Source organism: Mastomys coucha, unplaced genomic scaffold (assembly GCF_008632895.1).
Source record: "Mastomys coucha isolate ucsf_1 unplaced genomic scaffold, UCSF_Mcou_1 pScaffold21, whole genome shotgun sequence".
NCBI classification, from domain to species: domain Eukaryota; kingdom Metazoa; phylum Chordata; class Mammalia; order Rodentia; family Muridae; genus Mastomys; species Mastomys coucha.
Genome location: NW_022196904.1, coordinates 138,083,334 through 138,095,423, shown reverse-complemented (window position 1 = coordinate 138,095,423; position 12,090 = coordinate 138,083,334). Strand labels below are relative to the sequence as shown.

Here is a 12,090-nt window from a genome sequence, read left to right as displayed (position 1 = left end):
ACTAAGGCGCCATGCAGCAACAGGTCAGCACTGGGGAGAGAGAGACCCGGGCCTCCGCAGCAGGCCCCCGCCTTTGGTACAACACATTTGCTTTGAGACATGGTCTCATGTAGACCAGGCTGATCTTGAATCCCCAATCCTCCTGTCTCTACTGCCTGTGTGTGTGCCCCCAAGCCCAGCTCCCTGAACATTAGCAAACTACTCATCAAGACTGATCAGCCCTCTATGGTGCTGCTGCAGGAAGCCATAGTTCCTCAGGCATGGTCAAGGCTCTGACAAATCCTGCATAGTGATGTCCAGTTGACTCGGGCTTGCCCCGCACACCTGGCAGGGAGGGACAGGTTCCCAGGAATGAAGTTTGGGGACATTGTTCTTCTTTTATCCTGTTCTGAGCCTGGACATTCTCCTGGGACCAGGCCAGACTTGTGGCAGGAGGTGATTTATGAGCTGATGAGTGGATTCATTAATTTGCAGGGCAGACATGCTGGCAATCTAATTGACAGCAGTAATTTGCCCAGGGCGGGCTTCCCTGGCTGGGAATTAGATCCAGAGGCCAAGAGGGCTCTGGAGGTGACGGGTGGGGAGCACCGAAGGAGGAGAGAAGAGGGACCTTGACAAGTGAAACACAGAAAGATTACTGTGTAGGCAGCCTGGCTGGCGTTTCTGCCTCATGCTTTAATAGAGCCACTGGTGATTTTCACAGCACTGAGCACTGAGGAGGGGCAGGCTTGTGGGGAGATAATCATTTGTCTTAGCACTCAGGTGGCTCAAACCCAAGTCAGGAGATCCCAGGGCCCTTGTACACTGCCTCTCAAGTCCTGACCGATCCCCCTCCCCCTTCCCTCCTCTCAAGCCAGGGAACTCAGCCCAGCCTTTTGTTGTTGTTGTTGAATTGCTTCATAGTAACTGTAGGGATTATAGACAGGCGTACCACTTTATACACTGAAGCTTTCATGGAGATCAGTCCAGGCCATTAGACATCCTCGCCTCCTCTTCTTCCTCCTCTTCCTCCTCCTCCTCCTCTTCCTCCTCTTCGTCCTCTTCGTCCTCTTCCTCCTCCTCCTCCCTCTCCTCCTCCTTTTGTTTTGCTTTTTTGAGGCAGGGTTTCTCTGTGTAGCCCTGGCTGTCCTAGAACTAGCTCTGTAGGCCAAGCTGGCCTGAAAGTCACAGAGACTTATTACTTGCCTCTGTCTCCTGAATGTTGGGATTAAAGATGTGTGTCTCCCCTGTCCAGCTCTCCCCTCTTTAGTGAGATGTTTGAAGTCTCCTCAGCACAGGCAGTAAGTGGTGGGTACTCTTGGGAGGCTGACACTAGAGGATGGCTTGCTCACTTCATTTATTCACTTCAGCTCAGGGATTCCAATCTAGTCTGAGCGACATGGGGAACCCAGGTCTCTAAACACTGCCCTCTCCCTAAATCTAAGCCAAATTCTTCTCTTCCAGCTATGTGGTGGACTCCAGTTGCTCTGCAGTGTAGCTGAGCTCATAACTGTGACTTCGGTTCACTGATCAAGTTCCTTTCCCCTTTGGTGTCTGGGACCCATGATCCTCTGTATTCCTAGGAGAGCAGGCTGGTTTGTGTTTGTAACAGGGCCCAGGCTGGCCTAGGGTAGCCTTGGACTCTTGATATCCTCCCCCTCAGCTTCCCATGTGACTGAGGCCACGCTGTGGTTCTTTCTGGACCAGGCTTGTGCCACTTCATGCAGTGTCTGTTGGGTTCATCTCCTCTTCCCCCCATGTGACAGGAGCTCACCCTTGCATCAGCCTCCCTCCCAGCAGTTGCCCTGCCTCTATTTGCTGAGGCTTCTTAATGTGAGGGACAGGGTTGTACCAGGTCCTCTACCTCCAAACTTTGGACAATGACAGAGTGTCCTGGATCCCAGGCAGATCTCAGAAATCCTAACCCTCCCCTGATCTTTGGGGATTGTTCTCTGAGCCTAGCCTCCATGGTATTAGACTGGGGATGCTGGGCCTTTGAGAACCCCATTCTGAATCTTTACTGCACAGTGGGGCTATTGTGGTCAATGCCATATATTAGAACTGGACCCCAAAATCCAGGTTAAATGATACTGAGTCAGATGGGAGCTGAAGGAGTCTCCAAAGGCCCCGCATGGAGGTCCACACCGGATCCCATCACTGGCGAGGTTGAGGTGGGTGATCTTTGAGGCCAACCTAGGCCATAGGATACCCTTTCTTAAAAAAACAAACCGGATTGGGATATAGCTCGGTTGGTAGAGTGCTTGCCCAGAATTCATGAAGACCTGGGTTCAATGGCTAGGACTGCATAAATGGGTGTGGTCTACATAGCAGGTTCTAGGCTCACCCTGGCTACATAGTGAGACCCTGTTTACAAAACAAAGCTAGTTGGGGGCTGGAGAGATGAATCAAATGTATAGTGTACTGGGTGCTGTTGCAGAAGACCTGGGTTCGGTTCCCAGCATCCACATGGTGACTCACAACCACCTGTCACTCCAGTTCTAGGGGATCTGTGGGCCTCTATGTACACCTGTGTGACATGGAACACAGACAAGCACACAGAAATACACGTGTATGAAAATAAAATCTGAAACCTTGCTTTAATTACATCTGTGGAAGTGTGAGCATGTCTGTGCATAGACATGTGTACAAATGCGGAGGTCAGGGGCCAGCTTGCAGGAGTCGGCTCTCGCCTTCCACTGTCTGGGCCCCAGGGACAGTTGTCAGACTCTGCAACCAGACCTTTACTTGCTGAGCAGTCTCTTCAGCCACATTTCTGTTCTGTCCCCACTGGGCTCCAGCAATGCGGGACTTCAGAGCAGCTGTGCGCCTGTGGTAGGAAGGAGGGAGTGGGTCCTTCCTGTCTGCCTTCTGTGGGCATCACCACATGGCTTCATGTGGTGTCACCCACACAGCGCTTCCTTCCTGCTGTGGTGGCTGGAGCTGCAGCTTTGCCTGCAGGCAGATGGATTCCCACATGGAGAGTCACACATGATGGCGGTGCCCGCTTCATCGAGGCCCATGTCCCAAGCTTCCTGATTTCAGTAATGCCAAGCCCTAGTCCATCCACTTAGCCTTAGAGAAGTCATTCTGCATGGCTTTGGTGTCTCTTCTGTGTCTTTTCAGTTCCCTGTTGTTTTGGTCCACTCTTGATGACCATAACAAAATATTGGAGGTGGGATAAGTTACACAGAGCTAGAGGCTGTCAGAACCACATGCTGAGGGGTGTATCAGACTGTCAAGTTACATCTAGTGTGTCTACTCTGGTTTTTCTCCTCCTTATTTTTTTTTCTAATTTTTTTCAATTCATTTTTAAGTGTAGGGGTGTTTGTATGTATATATGTCTATTCATGTGTGACTGGTACCTTTGGAGGCCAGAGGAAGATGATGGATCCTGGGGAACAGAAGTTACAGAGGGTTGTGAGCTGCCACGTGGATGCTGGGAATCAAACCCAGCCAGCACTCTTACCACTGAGGGTCTTGTGGTGGCTTGAATGGAAATGGCTCCCATGTGCTCATAGGGACTGGCACCATTAGGACGTGTGGCCTTGTTGGAGGAAGTGTGTCACTAGGGACAGGCTTTGAGGTTTCAGGACTGAAGCAGCTCTTCTTGCTACCTGCTGATCTGGATGTAGAATTCTCAGCTACCTGCCAAGCACCATGTCTGCCTGCATGTCACCATGCTTCTTGCCATGATGGTAATGGACTAAACCTCTGAACTGTAAAGTTAGTCCCAATTATAAGAGTCGCCGTGGTCATAGTGTCTCTTCACAGTTACAGAAACCCTAACTGAGACAGGTTTCATATCTTAGGCTGGCCTTGAACTCATGATCCTATTGCTTCTACCAACCAAGAATTTGAATTACAGGGTATGCTGTCAGGCCCAGCTCTTTTCTAATAAGTCCCCTAAAAATCTAGTCAAGGGCTCTACTAGGTGGAATTATCTAGTCCTAACACTCCTACACATACTACACACACACATCACGCATCATGTTAATCACACACCACACACATACACCAGCACACACATACCACACATACACCAGCACACACACATACACATACACCATACACATATACACACACGCCACACATATGCCAGCACACACACACATACATACACACACAACACACAGCATACATCACACATATACACCAGGACACACACACACCACATACACACATACACACACACACACACACACACACACACCCCACACATATACATTAGAACACACACATACATAACCCCCACATACACACCACACACACACCACACATATAATATATACCAGAACACACACATACACACACACACTCACCACATCATACACACACACCAGTACATACACCCCAAACCCACACCTTTGGATGCCACTTTCAGATTAGGTTACAATCCTCTCTTCAGCCGCCAACACCATCCCTTACCCACTTTCTTTTGCAGTGCTGGGGATAGAGCCCAGAGCCTCTCACACACGAGGCAGACTTCACCACTGAGCTCTACCCAGCCTTCATTCTCTGGGGAGTGACTCTTACTCTGTAGCCAAGGCTAGCCCCCAATTTACCTTCCTCCTTGTCACCATGGCCTGCTAATAATTCTTCATGCTAAATTTCCTCTGTAAAGACTTACACGATTTCTGTATCCAATGGGACCATGGCAGGTTCAGACCAGGGACCCCGCAGCGTCTGACTGTAGGGTTCCAGTGGTGACAGGCAGCTGAGGGCTGGCAGACCATTAGGCTAAGACCTGTTCTTTTGACAGGCTCCACCCCACCCATTCTCCTCTCCACTGGGAGTCAGTGGTAGCTGCCACCCACCCGTGGTGTCTAGCTTGGCTCCAGGTCTGTTGGCTTGCCCCTTCATCCTCACTTGAAGTCACAGTGTCTGTTTGGAACTCGGGGCCTAGCCGTGTTCTGTGCTCATCTTTCTGGGCTCCTTTAAGTGTGCTCTGTTCTCCAACATCCCTCATGAGGAATTGAGCTCCATGACTGCAGTCCCTGACTGCGGCTTCAAGGGACACTGGTTCCTGGTGTACCTGTGCTGGACTCTCCTGCCTGGGCCGTTGTGATTAACTCTCAGAGAGACCGTGTTGGATCTCTTCCCTCCGAGTCTCCTCTTTTGACCACTGAGAAGCCTGTCTTGTTTCGGTGACATCTGTTGGGGACTCCTCATGCCTCATTCCCGCCTCCCCAGCCTGGGAGACACAGCCTCTCCTTGGGAAACCCTGGACTGCTTCAGCCTGGTGCTCATCTTAATTTTCCTGTCACCTTTTCCTGGCTCCATCCTGGCTGTAAAATCAGTTTTGAGCCATTTCCAATGCTGCCCCGCTAGAGCCTGGTGACAGGGTGACAGGAACATATGCATGTCTTTTTTTTTGTAGCTTTTGGGCTCGGGGGTAACTCCACACCACCTGCTCAGTGGCAGCAGAAACAGGCGGCTGGCCCTTCAGAGCTAGATAGTCTTGGTTTAACCCGCTGCCTCCTCCATTGACTCTCTGTGTGACTTTGAGCACATTTTTAACCTCTCTGTGCCTTCATCTCCTGTGGAATGTACACTGTCTCAGAGGACAATGCGTTTATCCAGTGGAAGTAGCCACTATTCATTAATGTTCCTCCTCCTCTAAAGTAGTGTGTGGTGCGTGCGTGCATGTGTGTGTGTGTGTGTGTGTGTGTGTGTGTGTGCATGTGTATGTGTGCGTGTTCTCCTATGTGGAAGCTCAGTTCTGATGTCAGTCTTTGATTCCTATGTGCTTCATATATTGAGACAGGTCTGTCTCTGACCCGAAAGCTTGCCATTCAGATTAACCTCCCCAGCCAGCTTGCTCTGGGTGTTACTTGTCTCCATCTCCCACATCTCCCACATCTCCCACATGCTGGTGTTAGAGGTGGCTGCCATGCCCACCTGGCTTTCCTGTGGGTGCTGAGAACCTGTGACCTGGACACAACACTTCATGGCATGAGCCTTACCACTGAGCCATTTCCCCAGTCCCTCCTCCCCAGTCCCAGCCATTTCCCCAGACAGTATTCTTTTTTGTTTCGTTTTTTTTCTTCTTCTAACTTCACCCCAAGGAGAAGATTCTTTCCCTTGAGGGGAGTTGAAAGAAATGCATATTTAGCATATGCAGATTGTATTAGATGCACTTGTCAAACTGTGGAGGATCATTTGCATATTGCTGAGATCCCATAGCTGGGCAGCAGTCCTGGATGAGGTGGCTGAGGCCCCTCCTGGATGCAGCTGCAGAGGTGATCCCAAGGCTGGAGTCCTGGCCATTAAGAGCAGAGTAGGACTTAGGACTTCCGGACAGACAGACAGAGTGTACCTTTTCCCACACATCCGGCCTCAGTGGGAGCCAACGGCAGCTTGGGGACTGGTCTGGCTGTGGTGGACTCCAGAAGCTGAGAATTTGGGAAGCGCATCTTCCAGAACTGGTTTTCAAGGGCAATTGACTGTGTATGTGACTTTGCCCTCCCCCTCAGCTTGGTGGAATCAAGAAGGAGAAAGCCAGTTTGGGAGATGGCTCCGTGGGTAAAGTTGCTTACCTCTCAAGTGTGAGAACTCAGAGCGGGGGGAGGGCACCTGTAATCTTTAATCCCAGCAGCCCTGTGACGAGAGGGGAAGCAGATCCCTGGACGTTGGTGGCAGGCCAGCTAGCCTGGGGTGTGCGCTGAACAAAGAGGAAGGCGAGGATCAACGGCTGAGTCTGTCTTTTGACCTCTACACACATGCCTCGTGCGCACACACCCAACGAGTACCTACACATGTATCATATGTGTACACACACACACACACACACACACACACACACACACACACATACACGCAAATAATTTCATGTATATATATATTTTAAATTAGGTGTGTTAATTTTATGTGTGAAGTCAGAAGACAGCATCAGAAGAGGGTGTTGGATCCCCTGGAACTGGAGTTACAGATGGTTGTGAGCAGACATATCTGTGCCGGGAATCAAACCCTGATCCTCTGGGCAGGTGATTCTACTTTAGCCATCTTGTCTCCAGCTCTCACAGAGATCAAATGGATACAGAGGGGTCCCAGGGCTCCAGGGGAACAATCACTGACACCTGCCACAGATCATGGCTGGCACGGAGGAGTGTGGATCAGGGGTAGGATGCAGGAGGAACTGACTCAACCCAGCAAGCATCTGACGTCAAGTTCACATTGCTGCCATAGGGAGGTGGCTCAGTGTGTACAAGCCTGGTGACCTGAGTGCCACCCCCAGAGCGCTAGATGTTTACAAAGCTAGATGTACAGCTAGCTGTGGAGCTGTGTACAGTCCCACTGTGCTGCTTCAGGATGGAAGGACGGAGCAAAGGAATTGTGTGCAAGCTGGTAAGCTCCTGGACAGTTTGACTGGAATGAACAGAATAGTAGAAATTACAAGAGAGCTTGCCTCTGAGCAAGGTGGAGTGACCTCCTGAAAGTCGTCCTCTGACTTCCATGTGTGTACTGCGCTGCACACAAGCCCTCCCTCCCTCACACATAGACTGAAAACAAACCAGCCAACCGCCACCAAAAAAGGCCACAATTTAAACCCAAAATTTAAAATCCAAGTCTGCTGAACTGAGTGAGAAACTGAGTAAAGAGAGAAAACAAATGAAAAATCAGCTCCAGTCAGGCAGTGGTGGCGCATGCTTTTAATCCCAGAGGCAGGTGGAGTTCAAAGCCAGTCTGGACCAGAGCAAGTTTCAGGACAGTCAGGGCTACACAAAACAAAACAAAACAACCAAACCAAACCAAAACCAAAAACCCTAAAACAACAACAACCACCACAACATCCACTCCTTACTTGGCCTACCTAGCTTGGAGACCACACTGGCCCTGGGGAAGAGGCCAGGCCTCAGCCCATGCTGTGCTCTGTGAGTTCTGGTGATTGTTCTAAGGCAAAACTCTTTCGTCTGGACAGGCTATTTTCTCTTTCCCTCAGATCCTTCCTTGCACACCCAACATTCCCTACACGGCCCTCCTCTACAGCAGCTGGAGGCAGGGCCAGTTGCGCCAGCAGACCCAGAACCTGTGGTACTCAGAGACACTGGCCCTTCTACCATGACAGGAGGGATCCCAAATTAGTTAGTCCTTTGGGGGGGGGGATCTCTCTGGCCTTCTTTGTGTGAAGGCTGGCAACAAAGGGTGGTGGTCACTCAGTGTTCCTAACTCCATGAGGAGGTCTCAGGTCTCCTGGCCTGCACAGGTCTTACAGGCCTTCCACCTTATTCCCTGAGAAGGTGTCTCTTGATGAGCCTGGAGCTCACTGATTAGCTAGCCTAGCTGCCAGCAAGCCCCAGGGAGTCTCCAGTTTTTATCACAGCAGTGCTGGGGTACCAGCAGGTGTCACTTTGTGCCTGGGTTTTACTTGGGCAATGAGAAGCTAAACTCTGTAAACACTTTACAGACTGAGTCTTCGCCAGAGAAAGGTGAGTTTTGGCGAACTCCCTGGGGAATGCAGGCCTTGACTATGTGGAGGTTCCAAAGAGAGTCATGGCTCTGAGGACATCCCAAAAAGGACACACGGCCTTATCCCAGATGAACACAGTCAAGTGCTTGTTCCATTTGAACTCATGTGCCTTTGTAAAGCTCCTTCTCTAGTGCTTAGACAAGACAGGGCTCAGCCGATGTCTCCCTCGGGAAATGCCAGCCTGGTCTGCATTCTCCTTGGAAGGGCACCATTTGTAAATTTCAGCCTGCTCAGGACAAATCAGACTTACATGCAGCTGGGGAGCATTGCTTCAAGTGAAATAGCTCAGCCTACGGTCCACAGGCAGTGAGGATTAACTTGCACTCGGTGTTCCCTCGGTGTGTTCCCCTTTTACATCGAGCAGAATCCCGCAGGAAGCAGGAGCCTAACCTAATGATCTGGTCCTAACTGGGTGTGGTGGCATATGGCTGGCTCTGCCACTCAAGATCACTCTGTGATTGAGTGAGTTTAAGGCTAGCCTAGGCTATATAAGTCCCTAACTCCAAAATAATCAATCAATCAATCAATCAATCAATCTGGGTCTCAGGGACATCATCCAGTTGGTAAAGTACTTACTGCCAAACAGGAGAGCCTGAGTTCGATTCCCCAGTCCCTTCATAAAACCTGGGCATATGGTGCATGTCTGTAAGCCCAATGTTAGAGAAGTAGAGATTAGGAGCTCCAGGTGTGCAGACCAGTAGTCTAGACCAGATGGTGACTTCTAGGTCCTTTGACAAACCCTGCCTCAAAAAATCAGGTGGAGAGTGTACTGGACATTGATCTCTGTCCTCACATGCATGTCTGTATGTGTATACACATATATATTTTATATATATACACACACATATATATATACATTTATATATGCATATACACACACATATATACACACTTACCAATGTGTTACACATGAATGTGCAAACACACATACACACATACACACACATACGCACACATACACACACATACACACATATACACACACATACACACACATACACAGACACACACAGACACACACACACACACACACACACACACACACACACAAAATCTGGTTCATAAATGGGGCTAAAAGAAGAGTTGACCTTTTTAGTGCCGAGGTGTGGGGTATCAGTATTACCTACCCTCGTCATCCTTTCCTTTCAAGAAGCCTGACTCAGCCCATGTGAGATCCATGAATACTGCAGACTCCCAAGTGCTGATCTGGGATGGTGACCTTGGAGAATCAACTTCAAGCAGGCAGGTTCCAAACTCCAACAGAGACACCACCCCAGGTTATGGGAAGCACTGATTTAGCTCTGTCTTCATAGAGAGAGGCAGGATCCATCCAGCCTGAAGGAGGGCTGGTCATTGCTAGTGTGTGTCCTCTCCCCACACCCCTTTTGGAAGAAAGGGCTCCCTTGTTCATGTGGCTGTGAGCTGTTGCCTGCATCCAGCCTGCCTTTTGTCTGCGTCAAGAATTCCCCGATGCAGCTCGTGGTCCACAGGGCACATTTGACACTAATGTCACCCTACAAATGGGAGAGGACCCTGGTGATGGGACAACCCGTGTCTGTGGGAAAGGGGGTTCAGTCTTTCTTCTTCAGGTGCTGAGATCTGTCACTTTGCTGAGCAGCAGCCCAGCGAACAGTAGCAGCTGAGGGCGGCAGTTTCCAAGCCTGGCCTCTGGCTTTATGAAAGGTGACTTTGAATGGCTGCATTTGCTCCTGAAGCAGCCTGGGCAACTCAAAGTTACTGTGACAAAGGACTCTGCACGAGGACTTGCTGTCAGGAACAGCGGGAGAGAAAAAAGGCTCTCTTTAAAGTTTCCCTTTTCACAACCAACATGTCAGACACACACACAGTGGAGGGGACGGTCCCACCACCCTGCAGCGCTCAGGGACCACAGCAGGGATTTCTGTCCCTCTGGTTCTGTCTCTCCTCCTCTCTCCTCCTCACCACTGGAACGCTTAAACTAAATCTCAATCATAAAGTAACTTCACGTGTGTAATTCCCTCTTTCAAAAGAATGCTGTTTTCTCAAGGAACCGTGAAGCCTCCTTTCAGAGAAAAAAAATCTGAGCCACTTAGACAGGATCAGCACTCAGACATGCTGTGATCAGACATCCTCCTTTGTCTTACGTGTCCCCTGTCTCTGTAGTTGTTTGTAGGGATAGAAGGAGGCCTGGGTGGCATTTGGTTACTAGTTCTGGAAGCCTTTCTAGTTCTCAGCTGCCTCTCTTCTTTTAAAAATTTAAATTTAATTTAATTGCCATTATCTCTTTGAGGCTGGATCCCACTGTGCAGTCTGGACTGGCCTGGGCATCTAATGTAGACCAAGCCGGCCTTGAACTCACAGAGCTCTGTTTTCATCTGCTTCCCAAGTGTGGGGATTAAAGGTATATGTCACCACGTCCTGTATACCTCTCCTCTCTTCCTTTTTTTTTTTTTTTAATTATTCAGCTATTTTCTTTTATTGTATACAGATGTTTTGCCTACATATCTGTGTATCACTTGTATGCCTGGTGGCCATGGAGGTCAAAGAGGGTGTTGGATCCCCTGGAACTGGAGTTACAAACAGTTGTGAGCAGTCATGTAGGTGTAGTGAATCGAACCCAGGGCTTCTAGAAGAGCAGCAGTGTTTTCAACAGCAGAGCCGTCCCTCTAGCCATCCCTTCCTCCCTTTGTTTCTTTCTTTTTTTAAATCACCGTTTATTTGTGTCTTTGGTTTTTTTCTTTCTTTTATTTATTTCATTTTATTCATTTATTTTTAAAGATTTTAGTGAAGATTTGTTTTTTTTTAAGTTTTATTGCATTATAATGAGAAAAGTTACATGATTTCAATTTATCTGAATTTGTTAACATTTAAAAACATATTTTAAGTAAATAAAATTAAATCACATTATTGTTTTCCTTTTGTACCCCAAATCTTCCCAGAGACCCCCCTTCAATACCTACAATATCTTTGTCATATTCTTTAAAATTTATAAAATATTATAACAATAAAAATGAGTATTATAAAAGTTGTTTGATATAAAACAATTTAAGAGTCTTATATAGATGCTTGTCTATGATAATACTGAAAATACATATGTTTTTCTCAATATAAATTTTAAATAACTCCAAACATATTAACTGTATATTTCAAAACAATACATCACTATTAATATTTTCTTAAATGGACATAAATATATAAAGTGTTTTTGTTTGTTTGTTTTATATTTAGTAGAGCTTAAAATCTTGGTTCTTACTGTGGTAACTTGATACAAGAGTTACAAACATCAAGCAAAACATTCAGTCTTACTCTTTGTTGTTCTCTTACAAAACCCCTCCCAATTTAATTGTCTACATTTCTTTTGGGTATATAAATAATTTTAAGATATGTAAGCTGTTCTGAAAACCATAGTATAGTGTAAAAACATAAAATAAACAATACTACTATAGAGAGGCTGAGATAGGAGAAGCAAGATCTCAAGACCCATGTTGTACACAGCATGACATTGTCACGAACAAACAAGCTGAAAGTGTATATGGATTGTATAATATTGGACCTATTTCTCCAAGTACCAAACTAGAGAGACCATTGGATGACAGCCAATAAATTTCTAATTCCTCATATTATTGGATTTCAATTGATTAGGATATGTTGGTAATATTAATTTT

The 12,090-nt window shown here is 47.8% G+C and overlaps 1 long non-coding RNA gene across 1 annotated transcript; it reads right to left on the bottom strand.

Moving 5' to 3' along the window:
- Positions 1–2,549: 2,549 nt before the first annotated feature.
- LOC116101015 lies at positions 2,550–4,990 on the bottom strand. The gene is made up of 2 exons (XR_004122766.1): positions 4,607–4,990; positions 2,550–2,806 (listed from the first exon to the last, which is right to left on the bottom strand). It is a non-coding gene; the product is annotated as an uncharacterized LOC116101015 (long non-coding RNA).
- Between the last annotated feature and the right edge of the window lie 7,100 nt (positions 4,991–12,090).